Source organism: Panulirus ornatus, chromosome 7 (assembly GCF_036320965.1).
Source record: "Panulirus ornatus isolate Po-2019 chromosome 7, ASM3632096v1, whole genome shotgun sequence".
Taxonomy (NCBI): domain Eukaryota; kingdom Metazoa; phylum Arthropoda; class Malacostraca; order Decapoda; family Palinuridae; genus Panulirus; species Panulirus ornatus.
The window spans coordinates 17,111,836-17,138,203 of record NC_092230.1 but is presented as its reverse complement, the minus strand read 5'-3'; the positions used below and the strand labels follow the sequence as shown (position 1 = coordinate 17,138,203).

Below are 26,368 nucleotides of genomic sequence, written 5' to 3'. Positions count from 1 at the left end.
AGTGTGCTACACGTATAGAAACTAGTTCAAGTAGAACACTTTTTACAAGACCTACATATGTCTACTCATATATTCTGTTCTACTCCGCTCACCAGAATACCTGGTGAAGTCTTCGGAGGTCTTCACCCACAAAGCCCGGGCTGGGCCAAAGCTGCAGGATTAAGTCAGTTGCCGACCAAGGTGTTGGAAGCCGCAGTTCGCAGGCCCACATAGCCCCCACAGCCAAGTTGGTCTTGTACACTTTATGGGTACTTGTCCAGTAGATCCTGTTTTTGACGATAGCAGGCAGGGTGTTGGAGAGTCTTGGGCCCCTGATATTCATGGTGTTCTCTCCTTTTCTTCATATCACATCTTTAGATTTCAGAGGAAATATTCTACAAAGTCTTCAACGCCTGTCTTGGCAGTAGGATGCTATATCCTATCGTAAGTTGGGAACCATACCTTCAAGGGTTTTCCAGATATAGATGATGATAAAGTAAAACAATCCGTGTGTACTTCAGTGTTACTTCGTGCGTACCGTACCCAACTGTAGTCCAGAATTTCTTGATGACGAAATCAGCAAAATGTATGAAATTGAATTGTCCTCAAAGTTAGCAAGACCTTCACCGACAAACTTCTGTATAACGCGAGGAAGATATTTTTCAACTTGAAAGCCATACGACCGTACAGCATTAAACACCATCTAACACTACCGTACCAAACAGATTTCTAGGTCTGCCCTAAAACTACTTCAGGAATTTGAAAATCATTGTTGCATTCATGAACAGCAATACAGTGAGACACTTGGTCTATCAAAACTCACCCAAATATTCAGTTGGTTGTGTTTACCAGATACGACGAAAACAGTGCAACAAAGTTTACTGAGGACAGACTGGAAAAGAAATGAGTCTAGAAAACAAACAGCATCAGTGTAGTGGTCCTTACCGGGAATGAATCCAGCGTTCTGCTCCTGCATGTGCGAGACTTCAGCCATCCGACTGACTGGAACAACGCTCAGAAAATTGTATCTTGTCGTTCAGTTGTGGCAATTGTCGTTCAGTTGTGGCAAGAAATATCAGAATCAAGCACTGTCAAACACAGTTTTTATGATAACCTCAACATCCATCATCATCATCATTATTCATAAATCAGTCACATCATCAATAGTATCGTCAACATGTACAAGTTTATTAGCTAATCCACGACCTGACCCTTACCTTAGGTGGCCACTTTTCCTACTGGACCTTCGTCTGATCCTTAGCTGACAAGGTTATGTGCCCTTCCTATCATATATTTGTGTAAAACATATCTATGTTCAGAAACTCTGTATCCCTGATGAAGTGAATACTTACGAAAACGTGACGTAGGTTCAGTGGCAGGGGATGAAGGCGGGAAACTAGAACCATCCAAAGTTATATTAAAGTAACGCAAGTTACCAAATGAACATCTTTATCAGTTGGAGAATTAGCGACAGATTGATCAAATCGGAAGACAAGAGGAAAGGCAGAATTACAGAAGTTTTTGAGGATGTTTTTGGTTAAGGACCAGAGAGATTTGCCAGTAGTAGTATTCAAATCAACACATTTTCTTTTTCCTGAAAGTTTGCTTAACTTTATGGGACGACGGCAGAGTCGGTTTCAGTGGAAGGAAGGAGTTTCGTGGTCCGTTGCGCTTCGTCGCTGATGCGACAGCCATCAGAGCTGAAGCGATCAAGCCATGACTTGAGGAAATGAAATGTAGGCCTCCATGCCAGCCAAGATAACTTCTGCTGAACATTGATCACAACACGAGACATCCCGGCCAGCGAAGCGGTACCCATCCCACGGGGAGTCAGTAAGGAAGGCGCCCAGGGGAGGATCGCTGAGCACTCCCAGACTGGCCACAGTTGGCGTTTCGGGAGACGGGGGCAGAAGGTGGGTGTCCCCAATTAGAACTGATAGAGATAAGATCGTAGTCGAAGGATCCTAAAGGAGCATAAATGATGTAACTGCTGTGAGAGGGTCAAGAAGTTAAAAACATATGGAGTTAGTTGGACGAGTAGTCGGGAATCTATGTTAAAGGTTTGGTTATCTGTTCCAGATCGTTAAGGAGATGACAAAGAAAAGTCCTCATCATCAGCAAGATCATCCTGGGTAGAGCATAATCATGTTTTCTTTGCGGAGTACAGTGAAATCCCCGGCATAGAGTACTTCAGCGCATGACTGTAAAACTACGTAGCAATGCTCTTCGTCAGGAAGTGAAATAGTCATAGAGTTGTACACAGTTTGTGGAACTTGGGAGAGGGGGATATACAAAACATAACAGCGGAGCTAAAGAAGGTGGAGAAATTCTGAGCCAAACAGCATCAAAGTTGGGAGACTCATGATCCACGAGGCGAGCTACGGGAGTTTTTGTTTTACAGATGTAAACACCAAACCCTTAGAGCGGAAACGATGGCAGGGATTGAAGCTAGAGACCTGATACGGTAGAGAGGAATCAGCCGCGGAAAGCTGGGCTTTAGAGAGAAGTGGAGGATGGTGTTGTCCAGAGGGAAGGTTAGATTTGAGACTGCAAATATTGCAGAAATCAATCAAGAAAGAGTCAGGTCTGGGAGATGTGTCCTGAAGAATGGGTACGTCAAAGTCGCTTGATGTCGGTCGGCGGAGCCGTTTCCATTCAGTACCTGAGAAACTGATCCATGTTGAACACTAATGAATTTCTTTTGTTTGAAAAAAAATAGAAAGGAAAACCTAGGGAGGTTGTGAGTGTTATGTGTTGTTCCATGTTGCGTTAGAGGTAGAGAAGGTATGAGTTAGCGGAGTGAATGCCAACAACTCACATGTTAGCGAGGCAAAACGAGCGAACGAAAGACAACGACCTGGACCAGGGTGAGGCAGTGCTGGCTGGCTCGCGGCGTCTTCACCAACTTTCCCGAAACCCAAGCGGCGCGGTACTACTGCCCTGGACGGTGGATGCCTCTCACCTATTATATGGTGTCGTCTGCTACACCCTTGGTATATACGTGTTACTAAATGCCCTCCAGTCTAACCGGCATGAAACCTACCTAAGCCTTTTACACGGGATTTTGTACATGCTACCAGTTGGATGAGGTTTTGCGCTGTACTTTTTTAAATGAAAGTTACCTGGACATAAGTTCTCTGAGAGCTAGAACAGTTTCAGGAAAGTATGAAATGGTAAAACAACCAACTTAAGTTTACTGCTGTGTCTGTATTGTGTATCATTATCAAAACTTTTTAGGTTATCATTCGAGCATATTACACACACACACACACACACACACACACACACACACACACACACACACAAAGAGGGACAGACATTATAATATATTTTGATAACGACAATGAAAATGAACATGGGATGGAATGGATGTGTGAGGGATTTCGGTACGCTTTAGCTTTTTCGTTTTAGAATACTTTAACGTAACATACTTTAGAAAAGAACAGCTCAATATCTTAATAGACTTGCCCAAAACGTAAGATGGCATCAACGTAGCTGAACCATCATACACTATTATCTGGTTTTATATTAACCATCCAGTTTCAAGACATTCCATGTATGAGTTAGCAAGAACAGAAAAGACTAACAATCTAGTTTCAAAATATTCCATGAACAAGTTCGCAAGAACAGAATTTACCAATAAAGTGAATCATGAATGAGCGGCACATAGTTTAATCAATTCATCACTGATATGTGTAGGAATTCCATCAATTTTTAGAATAACATCTGTGGGAAAATACAATACGTCAACGGTTTGAACTTTTGTGAAGAGATGTAACGTCGAAACTCACGAGTTTCTACTCATAGTCAACATTTAGAAACACGGGTTTGCTGACCACACCTACACTATGACGAAGGAATGGGTCAGATAGTGTACCAACAGAGGATGACAAGAGTTTGAATGAAAAATTTGTTAGTTTGGGTGTTACTGATCCTGCTGAACACGCAAGCAGTCGGTTTTATGTTAGTTAGGTGAGAGAGCACTGGCCACTTAGTCCTAATTAAGGCCATCTCATTAACGCTCTCTCTCTCTCTCTCTCTCTCTCTCTCTCTCTCTCTCTCTCTCTCTCTCTCTCTCTCTCTCTCTCTCATATATATATATATATATATATATATATATATATATATATATATATATATATATATATATATATATGTGAATGTGAAATCGCACCTCCGTAATTCATATAATTATATTTAACATGTAATTTTACTGTACATGTGGCACGACATGTTTCATGGAGAAAGTCCACCTCATCAGGTGCTACTACTTAAGAAAGTTATTTAAATCCCACCATCACACTTGATTCCCGCCGTCCAACACCAGTCTTTATAGACCAAGCACTGTCCGCTTTGTCTGGTCGTAACCGTTCTAAGGGAGAGTGATTAAGGGGGGTCACGTAGCGGGAGTTGACCTGGGTAGCTGGGTGTGTCTTAAACGACTTTTTTTATGTTTTCGTGTTTCGATAATTCTCTCATAATGATTTGGTTAATGCTAGGATGGAAAAAAAAAATAAAAGTTCGTAGTATTAGCAATTAAGACAGATTCAATGACGTTACTTGTGACATAATCAGCAGAGGGCTGTTAAAATGACGGGATTTTCATAACAGTGTTTAGCGATTGCATTTTTGTGGTCATCCTTTCGTACTGAATTTCGGGGCCAAGAAAAATGCTGATTCGAGTGAGAAACTGCAGAAGTTGGTGACTAAGTTTGGAAAGGTGTTTGAAGGGATAAGTTGAGAGATAAAATGCGAACAAGGTTTTCGTGTTCAGCAGGGTTGAGGGACGTGTTAGTTGGGATGTAAGTTTTAGTGGAGAAAAACTGGAGGAAGTGAAGTCTTCCAGATATCTAGGAATGAACTTGGCGGCCAATGGATCCATGGAAGCGGAAGTGGGTCATAGGATGGGGGAAGGGGCGAAGGTTCTGGGAGATGGGAAGAATGTGTGGAAGAGAGAACGTTATCTCGGAGAGCAAAAATGGTTATGTTTGAAGAATTGGTTGTTTCAGCTATTATATGGTTGCAAGGCTTGGGCTATAGATAGGGTTGTGCGGAAAAGGGTGGATGTGTTGGAAATTATATGTTTGAGGACAATATGAGGTGTGAGATGGTTTGATTGAGTAATGGAAGCCTTCCAATTCTGAGTTATATTCATTATTTTTCAGTACGTGATACTTCTGTAAAACTGTCTGTAGTTATGTCTATGCTTTTAAGAGCACTACGGATATGTGATCCCAAAGGCCTGGTAGATGAACGTAGTCATATAAGACGCATCTTTAGGCAGTTAAATAATCCCAATTAGTTTGTGAACAAAGCTTACTGGAAAGCCAGGAAGACATTTTATGCTTCTTGTAACAAAGAAGTCACAAATATGGATAAGTCTATAAGTTTAGTGTTGCCCTATTCTCTCAACTTAGCAAATTTAAGGCATGTTCTAAGAAACAGTTCTTGTTCCTTTCTAGTGCAATAACACCATCAGCAAGATCTTGATGAATAATAGACCAAGTCATGCAACCATTCGGAGTGTTTACGCCGTCAAATGCAAGGTATGTGACCATATTCATGTTGGCCAGACTGGTAAAACTGTAATGGAGAGGTGTTATTGGCTGCGACATTCAGTAGAGGGATGTGGTATACCGGGGTCGACGTGCTGTTAATGGATTGAACCAGGGCATGTGAAACGTCTGGGGTAAACCATGGAAAGTTTTGTGGGGCCTGGATGTGGAAAGCAAGCTGTGGTTTCGGTGCATTGTACATGACAGCTAGAGACTGAGTGTAAATGAATGTGACCTTTGTTGTCTTTTCCTAGCGCTACCTCGCGCGCGTGCGGGGGGAGGGGGGTGTCATTTCACGTGTGGCGGGGTGACGACGGGAATGATTAAAGGCAGCAATCATACACACACACACACACACGCATATATATATATATATATATATATATATATATATATATATATATATATATATATATATATATATATATATATATATATATATATATTGATACCTTACCCACTAAAGGGCTTAATAAAGAAACTAGCCATTTTGACAATTTATATGTGATGGAGCCTACTGAACTCACTATAGGTCTTGCTGGAAAATTCTGTTTGTATGTTTTGATAATTCCATACATATATGGCAGTGAAGGGGACAAATATGACAAACTTTTGATAAGAGAAGTGTTTCCTTTCAACAACAACTTCATTTCTTTATTGAAATGAGAATTAACTGCTTCTAAGGGATTTTTACTAAGTTTAGAATATGTTGTGTCATCATTTAGATCATTCATTTCAGATAAATAGCTACTTTTGTCTAAATTCACAACAGAGTTAGCCTTATCTGCTTTAGTAATATGTATATCCTTGTCTTTTTTTAAGGTGTTAATAGCTCTTATGAATCTTTTAGGGCAATTAGCTACCACTGGTCTTGACAAACTGGCATATACTAAACCCTTACAGATAATACTTAAATTACTGTATTTTTCAAAATTACAAAAAGACTTTGTGACATCAACACAGCTGGCTTCCCTGTTAGAGCACACAAAACTTAAACCATAGCCTAATGCACATTAGGAAACTTTATATGATATATATATAGCGTCTGGGGTAAACCATGGAAAGCTGTGTAGGTATGTATATTTGCATGTGTGGACGTATGTATATACATGTGTATGGGGGTGGGTTGGGCCATTTCTTTCGTCTGTTTCCTTGCGCTACCTCGCAAACGCGGGAGACAGTGACCAAGCAAAAAAAAAAAAAAAAAAAAAAATATATATATATATATATATATATATATATATATATATATATATATATATATATATATATATATATATATATATATATATATATTCGCCATTACCTGCTTCAGCGAAGAACCACCAAGAACACAGGACTGAGCCTTACAGGAAATATCCTCACTTGGCCCCCTTCTCTGTTCTTTCTTTGAAAAGAAAAACGGGAGAAAGGGATTTCCTGTCCCTAACACCCCCCCCCGTCCACACACACACACACACACACACACGCACACACACACACACACACACACACACACACACACACACACACCTTTAGTCAACATTTACGACATGCAAGGAGTACGTGGGAAGCATTGTCTCTCCCTGTCCCCAGGGATGTATTTAAGGAAGCAGTGATGGCTTGCGCAAAAGATGCTTGTGGCATGAGAAGCGTGGGAGGTGGGTTGATTAGAGAGGGTAGTGAGTGGTGGGATGAAGAAGTAAGATTATTAGTGAAAGAGAAGAGAGAGGCATTTGGACGATTTTTGCAGGGAAAAAGTGCAAATGAATGGGAGATGTATAAAAGAAAAGGCAGGAGGTCAAGAGAAAGGTGCAAGAGGTGAAAAAGAGGGCAAATGAGAGTTGGGGTGAGAGAGTATCATTAGATTTTAGGGAGAATAAAAAGATTTTTTGAAAGGAGGTAAATGAAGTGCGTAAGACAAGGGAGCAAATGGGAACTTCAGTGAAGGAGGCTGATTGGGAGGTGATAACAAGTAGTGGTGATGTGAGAAGGAGATGGAATGAGTATTTTGAAGGTTTGTTGAATGTGTTTGATGATAGAGTGGCAGATATAGGGTGTTTTGGTCGAGGTGGTGTGCAAAGTGAGAGGGTTAGGGAAAATTATTTGGTAAACAGAGAAGAGGTAGTAAAAGCTTTGCGGAAGATGAAAGCCGGCAAGGCAGCAGGTTTGGATGGTATTGCAGTGGAATTTATTATAAAAGGGGGTGACTGTATTGTTGACTGGTTGGTAAGGTTATTTAATGTATGTATGATTCATAGTGAGGTGCCTGAGGATTGGCGGAATGCGTGCGTAGTGCCATTGTACAAAGGCAAAGGGGATAAAAGTGAGTGCTCAAATTACAGAGGTATAAGTTTGTTGAGTATTCCTGGTAAACTATATGGGAGGGTATTGATTGAGAGGGTGAAAGCATGTACAGAGCATCAGATTGGGGAAGAGCAGTGTGGTTTCAGAAGTGGTAGAGGATTTGTGGATCAGGTGTTTGCTTTGAAGAATGTATGTGAGAAATACTTAGAAAAGCAAATAGATTTGTGTGTAGCATTTATGGATCTGGAGAAGGCATATGATAGAGTTGATAGAGTTACTCTGTGGGAGGTATTAACAATATATGGTGTGGGAGGCAAGTTGTTAAAAGCAGTGAAAAGTTTTTTTTCGAGGATGTAAGGCATATGTACGTGTAGGAAGAGAGGAAAGTGATTGGTTCTCGGTGAATGTTGGTTTGCGGCAGGGGTGTGTGATGTCTCCATGGTTGTTTAATTTGTATATGGATTGGGTTGTTAGAGAGGTGAATGCAAGAGTTTTTTGAAAGAGGGGCAAGTATGCAGTCTGTTGTGGATGAGAGAGCTTGGGAAGTGAGTCAGCTGTTGTTCGCTGATGATACACCGCAGGTGGCTGATTCGGGTGAGAAACTGCAGAAGCTGGTGACTGAGTTTGGTAAAGTGTGTGAAAGAAGAAAGCTGGGGGTAAATGTGAATAAGAGCAAGGTTATTAGGTACTGTATGGTTTAGGGACAAGTCAGTTAGGAGGTAAGTTTGACTGGAGAAACACTGGAGGAAGTGAAGTGGAGTGGATTAGGCAGCGGATGGAATCATGGAAGCGGAAGTGAATCATAGGGTGGGGGAGGGGGCGAAAGTTCCGAGAGCGTTGAAAATGTGTGGAAGTCGAGAACGTTATCTTGGAAAGCAAAAATGGGTATGTTTGACGGAATAGTTGTTCCAGCAATGTTATATGGTTGCGAGGTGTGGGCTATAGATAGAGTTGTGCAGAGGAAATGAGATGTTTAAGGACAATACGTGGTGTGAGGTGGTTTGATCGAGTAAGTAATGAAAGGGTAAGAGAGATGTGTGGTAGTAAAAAGAGTGTGGTTGAGAGAGCAGAAGAGGGTGTTTTGAAATGGTTTGGTCACATGGAGAGAATGAGTGAGGAAAGATTGACAAAGAAGATATATGTGTCAGAGGTAGAGTGGACGAGAAGTGGGAGACCAAATTGGAGGTGAAAAGATGGAGTTGAAAAGATTTTCAGCGATCGGGGCGTGAACATGCCGGAGGGTGAAAGGCGTGCACTGAATAGAGTGAACTGGAACGATGCGGTATACTGGGGTCGACGTGCTGTCAATGGATTGAACCAGGGCGTGTGAAGCGTCTGGGGTAAACCATGGAAAGTTTTGTGGGGCCTAGATGTGGAAAGGGAGCTGTGGTTTCGGTGCATTATACATGACAGCTAGAGACTGAGTGTGAACGAATGTGGCCATCGTGTCTTTTCCTCGCGCACATGCGGGGGTAGGGGGTTGTCATTTCACGTGTGGCGGGGTGGTGACGAAAATGAATAAGGGTAGACTATGAATTATGTACTTGTGTTTATATGTATATGTCTGTGTATATATATGTATACGTTGAGATGTATAGGTATGTATATGTGCGTGTGTGGACGAGTATGTATATACATGTGTATGTGGGTGGGTTGGGCCATTCTTTCCTCTGTTTGCTTGCGCTAATTCGCTAACGCGGGAGACAACGGCAAAGTATAATAATTATTATTTATATAGATGAAGGTGAAATCGCAGTTCAGTAGTTCTCTGTAGGTTATCACGGCCGCTCAACACTTTAATCATCATCTTATTGGAATCACTCTTGTTCGTGCCAACTTGTCACCCATTATGATGTAATTACGATATTCCTCTTTTTTCCGTTTTTTTCTTTTGTGGGCAAAGCACTATACCCTGTAGAAAGTCTAAGGTCGCTATTGTCATCGTTGCTTCTCTCCATCTGAAAGAGACATTACTCCTCATATCGGAACCATCTTTCCACTTTGGGCAAACGAGATACCATGACTTAGAAAACAGCGAGCGTGATGTCTTCATTTCTCCCAGAGTTTCATGACGCATTCTGGGTTGAAATTCGTTGCTCTCCAACGCCTGTTTATTGTTAGGCTCAAAACACTGTCCAGTATAGTTTGGGTGAATTGTTCAATCTCTCGTCAACATAATCGTCAGCCACTTCAACACATTGTTAAGGGTCTGCTGTTTGTTGTCATCAAACGGTTGGCCGTCCATATTCATGAGCCTCTCTGAAGGATTTCAGATATGAAAAGTACACGTAAACATTCCTGGCGACTCTCAAGTCGTTATTTTGCCTCGTGTGGAGGCTCTTGAGAAGACCTGGAACTGCGATACAGTTCGTAAAGTTCGTAAAGGCGAGGCTCATCTTCCAGGAAATCCCTGCAGGCGTAAGTAATTGTACATATTTCACGATGTTATCGCAGTTTTGTGCATTGTAAATTCATAAAAAAAGCAAATAAGAAAATTTGGGAGATCTTTCGTACATTAAGTATTTAGGCACAGTTACAAGAAACTGAATGCAGACTTAATACTGTATCTTAGCTGCTGTTTGTAGTTTTCTTCGTTCGCAGTAGTATCTTATGTGAGGTTTGTTACCTGCATTCATGACGTGACTTACGAATATTGTGAAAGATTTCAATAATCTATGTGAAAACTGACTTCTTGTTTACGTATTCATATCAGTGAATCTATTGCCTATAATGATACGATACCAACTGTTGGTTGGACGACAATCATGGTTGGACGACAATCATGGTTGTGAGCCAGTCCCAGAACGAGAGAGAGAGAGAGAGAGAGAGAGAGAGAGAGAGAGAGAGAGAGAGAGAGAGAGAGAGAGAGGTAAAAGCCAGTGGTCAAGGGACTGTAGTTTGTTTCATAAACTGTACTCACGACAGCGTGCGGCACAGTAGGCCATCCTTTTTCCTACTAACGTACGTCTACGGCAGGAGCATCTATGCTACAGTAGGCACACTTCATTCCCTTGACGGAAGTCAACCTGGCTCCGAGTGAAAATGAAATTCAAAGCCGAAGCAAACTTTAACAATGGGCAAAAGGAGAGGAAAATCAGATTACTGGAGCTCCTTCCTAAAGGGAACATACTCCCTCCCCGGACAGCTTTGGAGGAGGAAATCTTTACCTTGATTTTGTCATATCAAAGGATTCAATGCTCAACAACAAAGTCACATAAGGACTGGAAAAACGAAGGATTTACAAGCCAATTTCCCCCAGACATCCACAGTCATAAGTCTATCGTACTGAAGGCCATCAGATCCCTATAAGACTATGGCCTAGATTCTAACACATCAAAATGCCAGAGAAAGACATCACACCTGGGCACGAGTTCGGTATATGTAGATCCCAGATCAAACACATACAGAATTCAGTTTACTTCGGTACATTTAATTGATCAAGCCTTTCCGGATGAACTCGAACTATTCTATCTGCTCATCCCCGGCCAGCAAGTTGAACCGAACCAAATGATCTCTGCTTCCCGACTACAAAAGAATATGACAGACCTAAAAAGGACGAGCCTCATGTGGTAGTGGCGCCAAGAAAACTACGAACAAATGCCATAACGGGGAAAAAAGAAGAAGAAAAAGCTACGGCAAATAGAAACATGAACAAGTGAACCGAAATAAGACCAGACCAAACCTTCCTTTCTCAAAGGTCACAAAACACCCCAGGCACGAACATACTCTCCCTAAATACTCATGAAAACAACTAAAGGCCGTCAGCCCAATAATACGTCTTGAGAGAAGATTTAAAATAAACTCTGGCTCATATCCTGCAAGGCAGAGCAACTGTTTAACTCAGGCATGTAACAAAGCGTCAACAAGCATTCAGCAAACGAGGCTCGACTCACAATGGCACGCACGTAACGTGGACCTACACAGATCAAGTGGACTCGATATACCAGAACCCAGACACATGACACCAGCTGTGATCTCCGTGCCTTCTGCCTCCCTCAGTCAACCCCGCCCACCCACTGAACCGACCCCCCGTCCCTCACCACGCTGAGGATGTCCGAAGACATACACAACCTCAGGACCCCCACCACATGGGAACACGACCAGCCAACCTCAAACCACCCGCCTCCGAAGAAAAAAGATTATTTCTCAACCTCACGAGACAATACATAAACCTCCACCCCACCACGACAGGCCAGGAATGTACCACACAACTCCACACTAGTGGCTCAGCACTAACTCACAAATAAGTGAAACTGAATAAAAACGGTCATAATTTTCACCCATTATATCTCAGTAGTATGAATAATCCAACATAATGTGCAGCACTGAACAAACAGACCCTCTGACTTTATAAACGACTACGTGATGGAAAAGCCAGACATTGTTGTCCTGATGAACAGCCGTGATGTCTCATACCACACACCAGTCATCATCCCGGCCGACACAACCCACCAACTCAACCACAGTAGCCAGTTACACGCAGGAGTGGCCAGAGCCGTCAGGATGAGCCTACAGCATAAAACCTCCCATGATTTTTAGTTTTCTGACGCCTTATCAGTTAAGCTCATGACTTCACTAGCCCTAGTTAACACTGCTACAAGCTATATCTCCCCAAGGCGGGGATATTTTATGTTACCCGATTATCACAAAATTCTCAGGATGTCAGAACCTGCCCTATATCATCGGCGAATATAATGCTAGACACACACATCTGGGACGCCATACCATAATCACCATAATTAGAAATATATCAAGATTAATACAATATCTTGACGCCTAACATCTGGGGCCAAACTCCTGACCATACAGGATATGATACTTGGAAACTGTAAAACTTACCACAAAATCCACGTCAGACAAGGTACACTCACAAGCAGATATCATACTCCCATGATAATCACTATATCAACGGTTCCAGTCCTCATTCCCGCTACACAGCAGCTGGCTACCCAGAAAGCAATTAAAACCCATTCGTTGAAAAAGTCATCCTTTCAATTCGACCTTCAAGGAAAGCAAACTGATGATACACACAAGGTGGTATGAACTGAACACAAAAGCGTAATTAGCTACAGCGCCCATCAACACATACAAGACATTATCACATCCTCCGCCCACTCAAGAAATAACAGAAACTAAACACAGTTTCAGTAATATTCTGACTTACACCAACTCGTACGGCGTAGGAGTTGATAAATGAATCAGTGTAAAGATCTTCAACACGGAAAAGATAAGAGGACAACATAACCATCGCTCGCTTAATACGACAATCTCCCTACAGCAGAAATAGAGTGATCCGAAAGCATTCCGGGAAGGAATCAATGACTGGGGGATTCGAGGTAACATTACATGTGTATCTGAAGGTCAGCAATAACAAATCTGACGATCAAGGTATGGCCAACAGAAATTCATGAACACATGGAAAACAAGGTCGTAAAACAGAAATAACCTATTGGCTGACATGGACCAGAAACAGAACCATCCTACACCCAATCATAGACTCAGCCTGAGTCTCTCAAACTGCATGTCAGTGGTAATTAACTTGCTGGAGCTTCGAACAACCATCCACAAAGCCAACAACTCATCCCTGGAGAAAGTACAATAGAGAAAGGCAAATCAGCAGTACCTTTTCAGTATCATCAGCTTTACGCTAAACACAAGATACTTTCCCCGAGCGTCCATAGAGGCCAGAGTAACACATAAGCCAAATTAAGCAATGCCAGAAACACGTCCGATGAACTGCTGCCCCATTTTCTCTTAGAAGTCCCACGGAGACTTTCTTAAAGAATTACAACCTTATGCTAAGGAGACACCTCGAGAAAAATGTCTATAACCCTAACCAATACGGCATCCGGAGGGGTAACAGCACCACCTCAGCAATCACAATTGCGGCAGAAAATTTGTATTATGTCCAGAGGACGGGGAAAACAGCACAATTATACATACAAACATAAGGAAATCTTTTGCACAGTGTTGACAAATGTCCTACAATACAAACTACGACAGCTGGGTATATCAAAGATCATAGAAAGATTACTGTAAAACTTTCTAAACCAACGCACAGCAGAAATCATCAGCTCTCCAAAGTCACCAAGATTCCCCCTAATATGGGGGGTGCCAGAGGGCAGTGTCCTATCATCATCGCTATTCATAACTTGCACAGCTGACATTCCCCACAAATTAGTTCCATGAGCATGGACATCTATGCTGATGACGCCACTCATATAGAAGTCTCAGACAACTCGCACCAGAATATACCCGTTTAGTACAGTTAGAGGCAACTACACTAATCAGAAAACTAGACTAATTCGAAAAGAACTAGAAGATAAAGAGAGGTGTAAACAAATTTACATTAGTGGCGCCTGGAAGAAAACCCAACGATACAATTACAAAATAACAAGACAGCACATTTACGTCACACATTTTCACACATTAACATCAAGAGGTTTGATAACAGATCACATCATCAAAAGATTCGCAGCCCTGACCAGTCTGTACATATTCTGGCACCTTCCAGAAAACCAAAGTTCAAAGCCATGATAATATATATCCTAACCTACTCGCTTATAACAACATTCCTCGTCTTCAAATCACGCATGCTGAAGTTACAGAGGATACAATATGACTACACCATTTGTCACAAATGAAAAATACCCCTACATCGAAAAAAATGAAGGCTAGTACGAACGACTGAATATTACACCACACGGTTCATATCTAAGAAAAACAGCCCAAAAAGTATGGCAGAGACTTGAAGACAATGATGATATAAACCACTAACAAATCCGACACCTCGAAAACAGTGCAAGCATGGAACATCCTTAGTTCCCTTGAAACCTCTAAGCATTTAGGGAGGCTTCAGTCACCCACTAACGCACAGAATGAACAATGTTTATCTTAGCTTAGCGAGTCCTCTCAAAACCCAAAAGATGCGACGTAAGTGCATATACGCCTGAAGTTTGCCAGGAGTATGTATACATGCCACCAGAAACTCGTTTCAGGAAAATTACCCACAGGCATCAAATATTTCGCCAAAAACCCTTGTAACACATCTTTTTCCTTCACTTTAACCACCCTAAAATACAGCAACCAGCTAATGCGCGATTCCGCAGCAAAGAAGCACAGAACTAACGTGGACAGTTGTCATAACACACCTGGATGATGTAGCTGTTACTGAGTCATCTTAGTCCGGTGATATATATTTATACTAGGGTGGGAACATTCAGTTTTTCACTGTCTAAATTTCCCGCTGAAACAACGACATGCAAGTTCATGATAATTTTGAAGTATACATTGAAAACCGTCATGAATGCCTCAAAGACCCAGTTCCTGTCCATCTCTCTATCGAAGATTAAAACTTTCCTCTACCCTTTGACGGTTCTGCAATTCCACCTCTTAACTGTTTGTGCGCCCCCACCACCAGCTAGATCATGCAGTAATCGGCAAGCTGCTGCGTCACATGATTACTGTGTGGCCGTTGGCAACTCAAGGGTGGGCCGTTTTGATAACTGTTTTTCTCCATACACTTCCAGACTTTGGAACTCTACCTTTTCATGTCTTTCCCAATAACTATGACCTGGCATATCTCAAAAGATAGGTTTTTCACTTCCTCCAAAATTCGCAAATACCTCACATCGTCTCCTTTTCCCTTTCATTAACCTCCATATATTTCACTTGATGCGGACTTGTGTCCGTGACTGGAGCCTTAAACATAAAAAAGCAGAATGAAGAGTCACCTTAGATGGTCTTATAATGGCAAAATTTCAACAACATTTATGGGAATAATTCATCGTAGTTTGGTAACTTATTAGCTATAAAGATGTTTCACGTTTCAGATGTCAGCTAGGATTAAGTCTGTTCAGGCAGTCTCTTTTTACAGTTTCAAGTTTAGATATTGAAATGACACAAGGCTCTTTCTGATATTCACTGCAGTCTATCAGTTTTCGCAGTTTCAAATTTTGATCTCAAAATGACAATGGCTCTTTTTTCCTGATATTGGAAAATTGATTCAGGAAGCATGAAGTACTGTTAGCTGCTCTGCTGCTGCCTGCCCAGCATGAACTGTTGGTCCCATGTAGGCGAAGCAAAGGAACACTTCCTCATAACATTTCTGTGAAAGTGTTTTTCAGGTATTAACTATACGCAGATTACCTAGTACAGAAACTGTGAAAGTGTTCTCTAAAAATGGATACATCCTTTCTTTGCTTATTATTGGCTTTTGGTAGAGGTGGATGAGGCAGTTGCCTTGGGCCCTTGCTTCGGATGGTCCTGTACGTAGGTAAAACAGATAACAGAACACCTGTTAGCCTATGACGTATCTATTTGTTGATATCTTTCTCACTATGATTGTTCTAGATTCCTGAGGTAAATATACAACATTAAGAGGGATCTCTCTTCTGCTACTTTCCCTTTGGCAGTACAACCTATTAGGGAAAGGGCCGAAACGATCAATGCATTGCCGAAACGAAGCAAACACGGAACTTTACCAGACAAATTTGAAGTGCAATACCCCCTGCCTACTGTCTGTACTATCCAACTACATTATACTGTTCTATACTACGCTGCGCTGAAAGAAAACATATTTGTATGAATGTGTATCCTTATATCTGTTTCATAGTTTCAACCGAAGATTTATCAATCAACCCGTATTTTGAGGTGTTTAGAATCTTTACATTAATATTCTTTGTTGGTAACGTGTTTCAGTGTTCAATAGTTCTATTTGGAAAAACATTTCTTACACTATTACATCTTCTAACTTTGTTTTAATCCATTTCTCCTGACGACTGTAATGCCTTACATTTCGAAAAAGGGTTTTATTACTTATAACTGTCCAATTCATTTAGAGTTTTGAAAACTTGTATCAAGTCCCCATGAATTCGGTGCTTCCTAAAAAAAAAAAAAAGTAAGTTCGTCTCATTAGCCTCTTCTCACAGAGGAAGTGCTATATAGCTGGAATTTGTTTTGTGGCTTCTTTGTAGGTCAGTTTTTTCTTTCTTTTATGAGTTAAAGACCAGAAGTACACAGAGTATTCAAGATGCTTCTGTTATGCAGTGTTTAGTGTACTTTAGACTGATAATGACATCGAACCCAAGATCCTTTTTCCCCATTTACTGTGAATAGTGGACTTCCGAACATTTCTTAGTCATGTTATATACCTAATTACTTTGCATTAATCACTGTTGAATTTCATTTGCCATTCATCTAGTCACTCTTCTTAGTTGAAAATGTAAGTATGTCACTTGCGAAGCTATCAATTTCATCCCACTTGTCATATTACAATTGTAAAACATAAGATTGTTAGACAAGGACTTTATTTGCAAACGTCATCTGATTGTCCGATATTATATCGTTATCTAGAAAATTATGGTTTCGTGTAATTATTTTTGTGCTTGCCTTACCTTGAGTCAATGTAAGGTTAATATGGTTTCAACTTAAGGCACAATTCTTACGTTTTGTTATTTCTAAATTCAAAAGTTAACATTTGCCTGCTCCCAGTCTTGTGGTATCTTGACATCGGTTTGAGATTTGTGTATAGCTGTGGTTATGGCGAGTATCAGTTGTCATCTGACCTTTAAGACTCTGTGATATATCATCTGGGTAAGCTGATTTGTTTAATTTGTTCTTAGGGTGTTATTACTTTAAAGTTCTTAATTTCTGCCACTTTTGATTTTTCGTTACCAGTCCCACATAACGTTTGTGGCTGAGGTATGCAAGTATCATCTTCGACTGTTAACTTATAAGTGAAAGATTCATTCGCTGTCTGTAATCGTTTATTTTGTGTGTGTGTGTGTGTGTGTGTGTGTGTGTGTGTGTGTGTGTGTGTGTTCGTTCATTAGCCTTCCGATTGTATCCTTTACTTTGTTGGGGGGGGGGGGGGGGACTGTATTATCTGTATACCTTGTTTTTGGAGCTAGAAACGTGACAACTTTTAACCAACTACAGACACAGGGTGCGAACCCCATGAAAAATGAACCGAAACGAAAGCGATCTGCCCTCACAGTAAACCTCATTGTTTATTTTCTTTCGGAGCAGAGGAGCCATGACTCAGATGACCGCACTCGGTAATCTCTTGAGTCAGGTGGGTACTTCACTTGTTATACTTCCATCTCATGCACGTCTCGTTCGTACTATCCATGCATCACACTTGAATACAAATGGAGCAGGTGTTTCGGGCAACTCAGGACGGACGACCAGTAGTACCCATCAACCGCAATGTCACTGGTGAAGTGGCCTTCATTCGTCTGAACTGTGCCGTAAGCCGAGGGCTTCGCTGTTTCCTTGCGACTCCACCTGTTTCTTACATCCCTTTTTATGTGTTGTTGCCATCGTTGCTGCTGCCTGGAATTTTTTGTGGCCGATTTCATTTTGGTCAACTGTGTTTGTTGAAACTTATTATGTTACTGTGGTTTTGTTCCCGTAGTAGCTGTTTGTCGCGTAGAACCCTATGTTGGATGTCATATCACCCCAAATTTATTGTGGCATTCCGTTTTCTCTGTGTCTTGCAGTTATATTAAATTGTGACTCTTACAATTTGTAAGAGTCATTGTTCCTAGTGTTTAATGTAGCGTTGTTCTTTTTCACGTATCTTAAAATCAGACCACTGGAAGATCTACGATGTATGCCTATATCTATCTATCTATATCTATCTATCTATCTATATATCTATCTATATATATATATATATATATATATATATATATATATATATATATATATATATTATATACCGCTATAATTCCATCCCCTTCTCAACCTACTCGACCTCATACAAACGCCGACACCAATAAATCAAGCCAATGAGGACGTCTTACATATCAACCTCGGAATTCTATCACACCCAAATCTTATTCTGAAACATTTCATTACTATCAAAAGCAAGACAACTTCCCAACATAACTGTAAGTTCAATTTTAACACTGGTGCAGACAAAGTCTACTAATCCAACCTTATGCTGCTGCAGTTCGTCAGTTTAATCTGCCCATAATACAATTCATTTTCAGGATCTCTAACATTAGTTCTAAGGAAAATGGTCTCTAGCCTTAAGATTCTTCTACAATAACAAGTATATATATATATTACATTACCTGTATTGCGTTGGAATAGGCTTGTTATGCGACTAGGATCAAATGGAGAGAGACTGTACGCGCGGCGGTCTTAGAGGGACTGAGGCGACGCTGCCTCAGCCCTCAATTCGCCTTGCGTTTCAGGACGTTTCGTTCGTTTACAAGTTTGTCCCACAACTGTTTCATCTCGCTGTTTTTGGGGTCATAGCCCCAACTGATGCAAAGCCAACCAACTTTAACCGAATCTCATCTTACTAGATAATAAAACTTAACTTTATTCCCATGTGGAACGAAATTTGAAGATAGGAAATTGCGCTGTCTTCATTGGTGGTAGACGTTTTCCACCCACTACAATTTATAGACACTCCCCTGCCTGGCATCTCGTGCTGTGTTGCCAGTCAACTGCCGTTGAGACTCGTGACTTCTATAACCAGAAACAAAACTCAGCAAAGAACTGCCAAGTCATGGTGGCCAGGCGGATCTTGTGGAGACATTGGGTTAACACGCTCATCTAATGAACTTTTTGCGATGAGAGACATAAGATCTCAGCTTCGAAACTAAGAAACGGCTTGAAATAATAACCATGGAAATTAAAGCGTTGACTATCGACTAGTGAAGGCAACACTCACTATGACTTACCACGAAAAATCTAAAGGTAAACCTTTACGCTGATGACTGAAAGTTAAGAAACGGCGCTCAAATCTTTGTGGAAATGTCTGAGTCATGCTTCACAACAGGAATTAGAAGCACACTTTACACGTCGACTGAACTTCGTTTACTGTAAAATGCTGACGATATTGCTATATTTCCGAAATGATTCGATTCATTTGAGTTGTGCTGATAAACTTGGTGCTTTTATCATGAAAGAGCGATGAGTCAGTTTGCAAATTCACGCACAAAATTACCACAGTTAGTAGTAAATCTTACTTACAGGATATGAAAGTGACCACAGTCAGGGTGAAGCTGAACACTTCTAAATTCCCCGAGGACCAAATGATGTTAACAAACCCGCTTTTTGGAAATTCAGAATCCTCAGAAGATACAAGAAACAACGATTTACTGGGAAAGAGAAGAGATATGGGGGATATGCGAGAGCCTTGCTACAGCAAGAGTGGTAGACATTTGGAACAAGTAAAGAGGATGTAAATGCTACCAGCAGCAAGAAATTCGAAGTTCCGTACAGAAAGAATGTGAGGTTAAGTGGTGGAGCCTACGAGTGAAGATAAACAAAGACCACCATTCGTACATGAATGGGGTATGTCTCCTTCCATATTACCTACGGCTTTGATATATTTGTGCTTAGACTCCACGATCTCATTTACAGTACCTGAGTGATTCTCATTAAATTTGGTTGAATGACTGGCGATAGATTTGAGTATCTAGTAGTCTTCGATATCTGAAGACGGCAAAAAATGTTCATCAGGATTTTTTTTGCTGAAATTTCGTGGGATATGTGATGGAAGAGATCTTTTTGTCAATTCTCATGAACATAAGCCAACTCGTGAAAAAAAAAAAAGTTTTTGATATAGATAGCCAAAAACAGTCGCAACACACTTGAAAAATAATGCCTCCCAAAGGAAGGAGACAATAACTGTATGTGACAGAGTCGACCAGTGCAATATCTTAAGAAAACGTGGCTGTTAGACTTTTGACCCCTTCAAATTCAGTAATAAGCCTAAATCTAAGATAAGGAGGGAGTTAAGGCAAACTGAGCCAAGCATATGCATACATGCCCACCAGGTTTCGGCCGAAAAAATATGACTGTGCTTTTGGAAGAATAGGAGTCATAGCAAAAGTTCTGTCTTTTCCAAATGAGTAATTATGAAATTATCATCCCTAAGGAATCATATACACGTTTAGCAACTTTAACACACGTACGCACGCAAAGATATATATATTTAGGCTCAAAACTGAGAAATGACGATCAAGTGTGATACACCATTGTACATTATACAGTGTATTGATGTTCTCTTTCACATTAGGCTTGTAGGTTCTTGTTGAAACTTGTGTGGAAGTCGATATGATCAGTCTGAGGCTTCGTCAAACATCAATGACAAAGCAACACAGATCTTCATTAGAATGATGTATAATGAATTATGTACTCACGAGTGTGCAAGACAGTTACTGATGGGATCCTCTTGGCCTTAACATAATGTATGCGTTTACTTGAAGAGCCAAACCCTGACCACTGTGTGATGCGTCACGCTGACTATTTGCAATTTAGCTGCGTCAAAGCTAGTCGGATGCAACATGACAACTGCTCCCACTGTCCGACAGGCGTTCGAGTCCTGCCCCATATTGGATTTATCGCCACCAATCTTTCAAGAGTTATCAGGATTAGCTTTCCGTTTTATTGCCATAGTCACACATCATTTCGCACCTGATGATCCTCCAAATCTGCTATACACGACGGGACAGTAGGAACATGTGTTAAACAAAAAAATATGAGAGTAGTCGCAGAAAGATTAGTATATGATCACTGGATATTATGAAATATGTTAAAAGATGATAGTATTAAAAGACTAAAAATTTGTTCTTGTATGACTGTCAGATTCCCTGAAAGCATAAGAACTTGCCAGAGGATCAAAGAACGCAAAGGCTCTGCTAAGATATAAGCTTCTGTTGCTGAAGCAGCTACGATAAGCTCTTCGACCTCCAGAGGAAGAGGGAACTCTGGTTTTGCCCAGGAAGATAAGGAAGGTGAATCATGCACACTCGAGTAAGGGCACGTTCCAAGTAATGAATTCACAGCCTAAATTGGTCACCTCCTCCGTCCACCATCCATCCGTCCACCGTCGCCATCTAGCGGCAATCGAAAGTAAGTTAGGCACTGATATCCGTTAGTGTATGCGCACTACTACCGGACCGGTCACTTGAATGTGACACCTTACATGAAAGAACTTCGGCATAGATAGTTTCTGATGGACTGATGCACCAGCAGTGTGAGGTATAACCTACTGATGTGCTGATGGCAAGGACGCACCTATGGTTCATCAGATTCTCCAGTCCCAGGATTGGTCTTCATAGTAGCCAGAAAAGTCCTGAGCCACTGGTGCAACCTAGAAAGACGTTTAAATAGCTGAAGATGGTGGGCAGGTACTGGGAGCAGATCTTCGTTCTCCGCTGACTGTGGCACACGCAGCTCCGCATACGCTGCGTGGCAGCCTAGACAGGGGCTCCTGTGTCTACAAGGAACCGCATGTCCCCTGAACGTACCTTCAACCACAGGAAGAGATGGTTGTGTAAGCATCGTAGATAAGGTCTACTTCCATTACTAAGCTGGAGAGGACTTTACATGTCTCTCCAGATTTATGAAGATTACTTCAGTTTCCAATCAATATCTGTATTCTCTCTATCCAGAACTAAAAGCGCCTTTTGCGAGATACATGGTGTTCATAGGATCTGTTTACCGGGTAATAAAGCGAGGCTTCAATCATCACACGAGGAAGCTGCAAACATATGAACTCATCTGTCTACCTGTATGTCTTTCCGTCTATCCATCTAATCATAATATCTAACTACCTTTTCATATGTACTAAAACACGTCTCTCTCTAGTGATCTTTATATCACTGCAATTACCTGTGGGATATTTTTGTACTTATTGCGAAGATTCTAGGTTTAATATTCTGCCCCAGGGTTATTCATGCCTAGTTGCCACCCCTGTCGCCAATGGATGCGGGACTTTACACAGGACGTAGCGGTCGGTGGATAAAACGTGATTGAGCTTATTGATCTAATGTTGTATAAATGATAGCACGACGGTGATATACCATTCGAAGATAGAGATGGGAGCCCATACGGAGAAGTACTTTATCAGCAGGAAGCCTTGTAATGGCTACCATTGACGTTACATCAACAACGAATTATTTGTAGAAAATTTTGCCTTGTATTGGTAAAGTGCATATGAGATCCATTCTTATTTGTAATGTGTATGGTTGTTGTAAGACGTGTGCTGATGCTGTTTCTATTAAGCCAGAAACATTTCGTACAGTCCATAAACTCGCAGATGTGCTCAAAGGTTATCAATTACTTCTAGATCTTGAAACAGTCTTGTGGTGGCAGGGGTAAACCGTTGAAACTTTAAAACACTACCAACATTACATGTATTATTCTGTGGGTTTTACGGTGATCCTTATTCATTGTTATGCTCGAGAACTCCCAGAAATCCGCATCTCCGTCTTCGTGTTTACTTGCCAAGATACGTATGTGCCTCTCTTAGGATCCTTCTGTCTATATCCTGCACACAGCGGCCCACTGTAATTAGAAGCGCAGCTGCCGAAACCTCCTCCTTATACGCTTATCTCTTAAGATTTCCCCAGATTTATCTGTGTTTACACCGCTCCTTCATTCTGTTTACGTTTTGTTATCGCCAGCTCCCGTTTTTTCTCGCCTTCAAGACATTCGTTCATGTACACTTTCTTCAACAATTTTCCCCACGTATACCCATCCTCCTGTGTTTGAATTCTCAAATCTCGAGTCCGCTTGACTGAAATCTGTAACCACTGCAGCTCCTATATCATCTATGTTGAGGTTTAAGTCTGTCATTGTTGCAAAACTGTGCTATTCTCTCAGTCTGTGTTATTGTCATATCCTGTGTTTACCTTCGTATTCTTGTGTTACTATGACATTCTTGTGTTGCTGTCATGTCTCTGTTACTGTCACATACCTGTGTTGCTGTTACAGCTGTTACAGTCCTACTATTGTTATAGTCCTGTGTTACTGTCACAGTCCAGTCGTAGTGACAGTCCTGTATTACTGTCAGTTCTGTCTTATTGTCACAGTCTTGCATTACTATTACAAACCTGTGTTATTGTCACGGTCCTGTTTTACAGTTCGTCGTGTGATACTGTCCTGTTTTATTATCACATATTCATGTTTCTGTCTCACACCTGTGTTAATGCCGTTTACGTCACAGTTCTGTGGTGCTGTAACAATCCTGTGCTATTGTCACATTCCTGTGTTACTCTGGCCTATGTTACAATCACAGTCCTGAGTTACTGTTGTAGTTTTATGTAACTCACAGACCTGTGTTATTCTCTCAGTCCTGCGGTACTCTCACGGTCCAATGTTGCTCTCACAGTCCTGTGATACAGCCGTACGCCTGCGTTACGGTGACAGTCCTTTGTTACTGTCATAGTCCTGTGTTTCTCTCTTGTGTTAACTGCACTCTCCCAGACATCACACAGTAGCCGAGGTATATTATGTTCTATCTCCACATCTTTCACAAGGGCTTCAGCCCTACCCTCTTCCTTCCCTCTCTTACATGCACCCCACACGTTCCCCTCTCCCTCACATACACCCCAGATGTTTCCCTCTCCCTCGCATATTCCTCTGTCAGCTCGCCCCAATCAAACACTCTCTCGGAGTGTTGCGACTCGCACCTCTGTTCAAGGACGTTAACTCAACAAGCAGGCTACTCTGTAGATCCCAGCCAAGATCACATCCAAAACCGATGCCTCGTCGTATACGGTGCGTTGCTTTGCATTTACAACAGGGTTTGCTGTAGCTATCCGGCAGGTCACAGCTATCCTCTCCTCATTGTCTCAACGATCGCGCACAGTCAAATCCACCACTGTTTTCCAGGCATGTACAGAGCATCAGACTAGGGAAGAGCACTGTGGTTTCAGAAGTGGTAGAGGACGTATGGATCAGATGTTTGCTTTGAAGAATGTGTGCGAGAAATACTTAGAAAAACAGATGAATTCATACGTAGCATTTATGGATCTGGAGAAGGCATATAATAGGGTTTATAGAGATGCTCTGTGGAAGATCTTGAGAGTATATGGTATGGAAGATAAGCTACTAGAAGCAGTGAAAAGTTTTTATCCACGATGTAAGGCATGTGTACGAGTCGAAAAAGAGGAGAGTGATTGGTTCCCAGTGAAGGTGTGTCTGCGGCAGGGGTGTGTGATGTCCCCATGGTTATTTAATATATTTATGGAAGGGGTGGTTAGCGAGGGAAATGAAAGTTTTGGAGAGGGGGGGCGAGTATGCTGTCTGTTCGGGATGGGAGGGCCTGGGAAATGAGTCAGTTGTTCTTCGCCGATGATACATCTCTGGTGACTGATTTGAGTGAGAAACTGCAGAAGTTGGCGACTGTGTTTGGAAAAGTGTGTAGAAGGAGAAAGTTGAGAGTAAATGTGAATAAGAGCAAGGTTATTAGGTTCAGCAGGGTTGAGGGACAAGTTAATTCAGAGGTAAGGTTGAATGGAGAAAAAACGGAGGAAGTGAAGTTCTTTAGATATCTGGGAATGGACTTAGCAACGAATGGAACCATGGAAGCTGAAGTGAGTCACGGGGTGGGGAAGAGGGCGAAGGTTCTGGGAGCGATGAAGAATGTGTGGAAGGAGAGAACACTATCTCGGACAGCAAAAATGGGTATGTTTGAAGGAATAGTAGTTCAAACAATATCATATGTTTGTGAGGCATGGGCTAGAGATGGGTTGTACAAAGGAGGGTGGATGTGTTGGAAAAGAAATGTTTGAAGACAATATGTGGTGTGAAGTGGTCTGATCGAGAAAGTATTGAAAGGGTAAGAGAGATGTGTGGAAATAAAAAGAGCGTGGTTTAGAGAGCAGAAAAGGGTGTGTTGAAATGGTTTGGACACATGCAGAGATTGAGTGAAGAAAGATTGAGAAAGAGGACATATGTGTTAGAAGTGGAGGGAACAAGGAGAAGCGGGAGACCAAATTCGAGGTAGAAGGATGGAATGAAAAAGATTTTGAGCGATCGGGGCCTGAACATACAGGAAGGTGAGAGGCGTGCACGGAATAGAGTTAATTGGAACAATACGGTATACCGAGGTCGACGTGCTGTCAATGGACTGAACCAGGGCAAGTGGAACGTCTGAGGTAAACCATTTCCGACGCCACCCCGCCCCACAGGAAACAGCATCGCCACCCCCTGCATCAGCGAGGTAGCGTTAGGAAAACAGACAAAAAACTGCCACATTCGTTCACACTCAATCTCTAGCTATCATGTATAATGCACCGAAACCACAGCTCCCAATCCACATCCAGGCCCAACAGACCATTCCATGGTTTTATTGGAACTGCGATTTTTTCAAACACCCTTTTTTGTTCTTTGAGAAAACTTTCTCTCTTTCCACATATTTTACATCGCTCGTAGAACTTTCACCCCCTCCCCTTATACTGTGACTTACTTCCGCTTCCATGGTTCCATTCGCCGCCATGTCCAATCCTAGATTTCTTAAACACTTCACTTACGCCAATTTTTCTCCCCTCAAACTCGCATCCCAGTTAGCTTGTCCCTCAACTCTGCTAAACCTAATAACCTTGCTCTTATTCACATTCATTCTCAATTTTCTCTTTTCAAAATCTTTTTCAAAATCAGTCACCAACTTCTGCAGTTTCTCACTCGAATCAGACTCCATCATCGGCGAACAACAATTGACTCAATTCCTAGACCCTTTCATCCCCAACAGAGAGCATACCCCCCCCCCCCTCTCTCTCTCTCTCTCTCTCTCT

General features: G+C 41.6%; 1 protein-coding gene and 1 long non-coding RNA gene across 2 annotated transcripts in view; one reads left to right on the top strand and one right to left on the bottom strand.

The window, feature by feature from the left end:
* LOC139749434 (uncharacterized) overlaps positions 1-5,549 on the top strand; it is a 34,334-nt gene extending 28,785 nt beyond the window's left edge. Inside the window, exon 3 of the long non-coding RNA XR_011712972.1 lies at positions 5,442-5,549. This is a non-coding gene — a long non-coding RNA (uncharacterized lncRNA). The remainder of the gene's footprint in view (positions 1-5,441) is intronic.
* The window catches only part of LOC139749433 (uncharacterized), a 62,101-nt gene extending 42,886 nt beyond the window's left edge, over positions 1-19,215 (bottom strand). Inside the window, exon 1 of the mRNA XM_071663285.1 lies at positions 18,902-19,215. The gene's annotated coding sequence lies outside the window, so the exon portion shown is untranslated. The remainder of the gene's footprint in view (positions 1-18,901) is intronic.
* Positions 19,216-26,368: the final 7,153 nt, after the last annotated feature.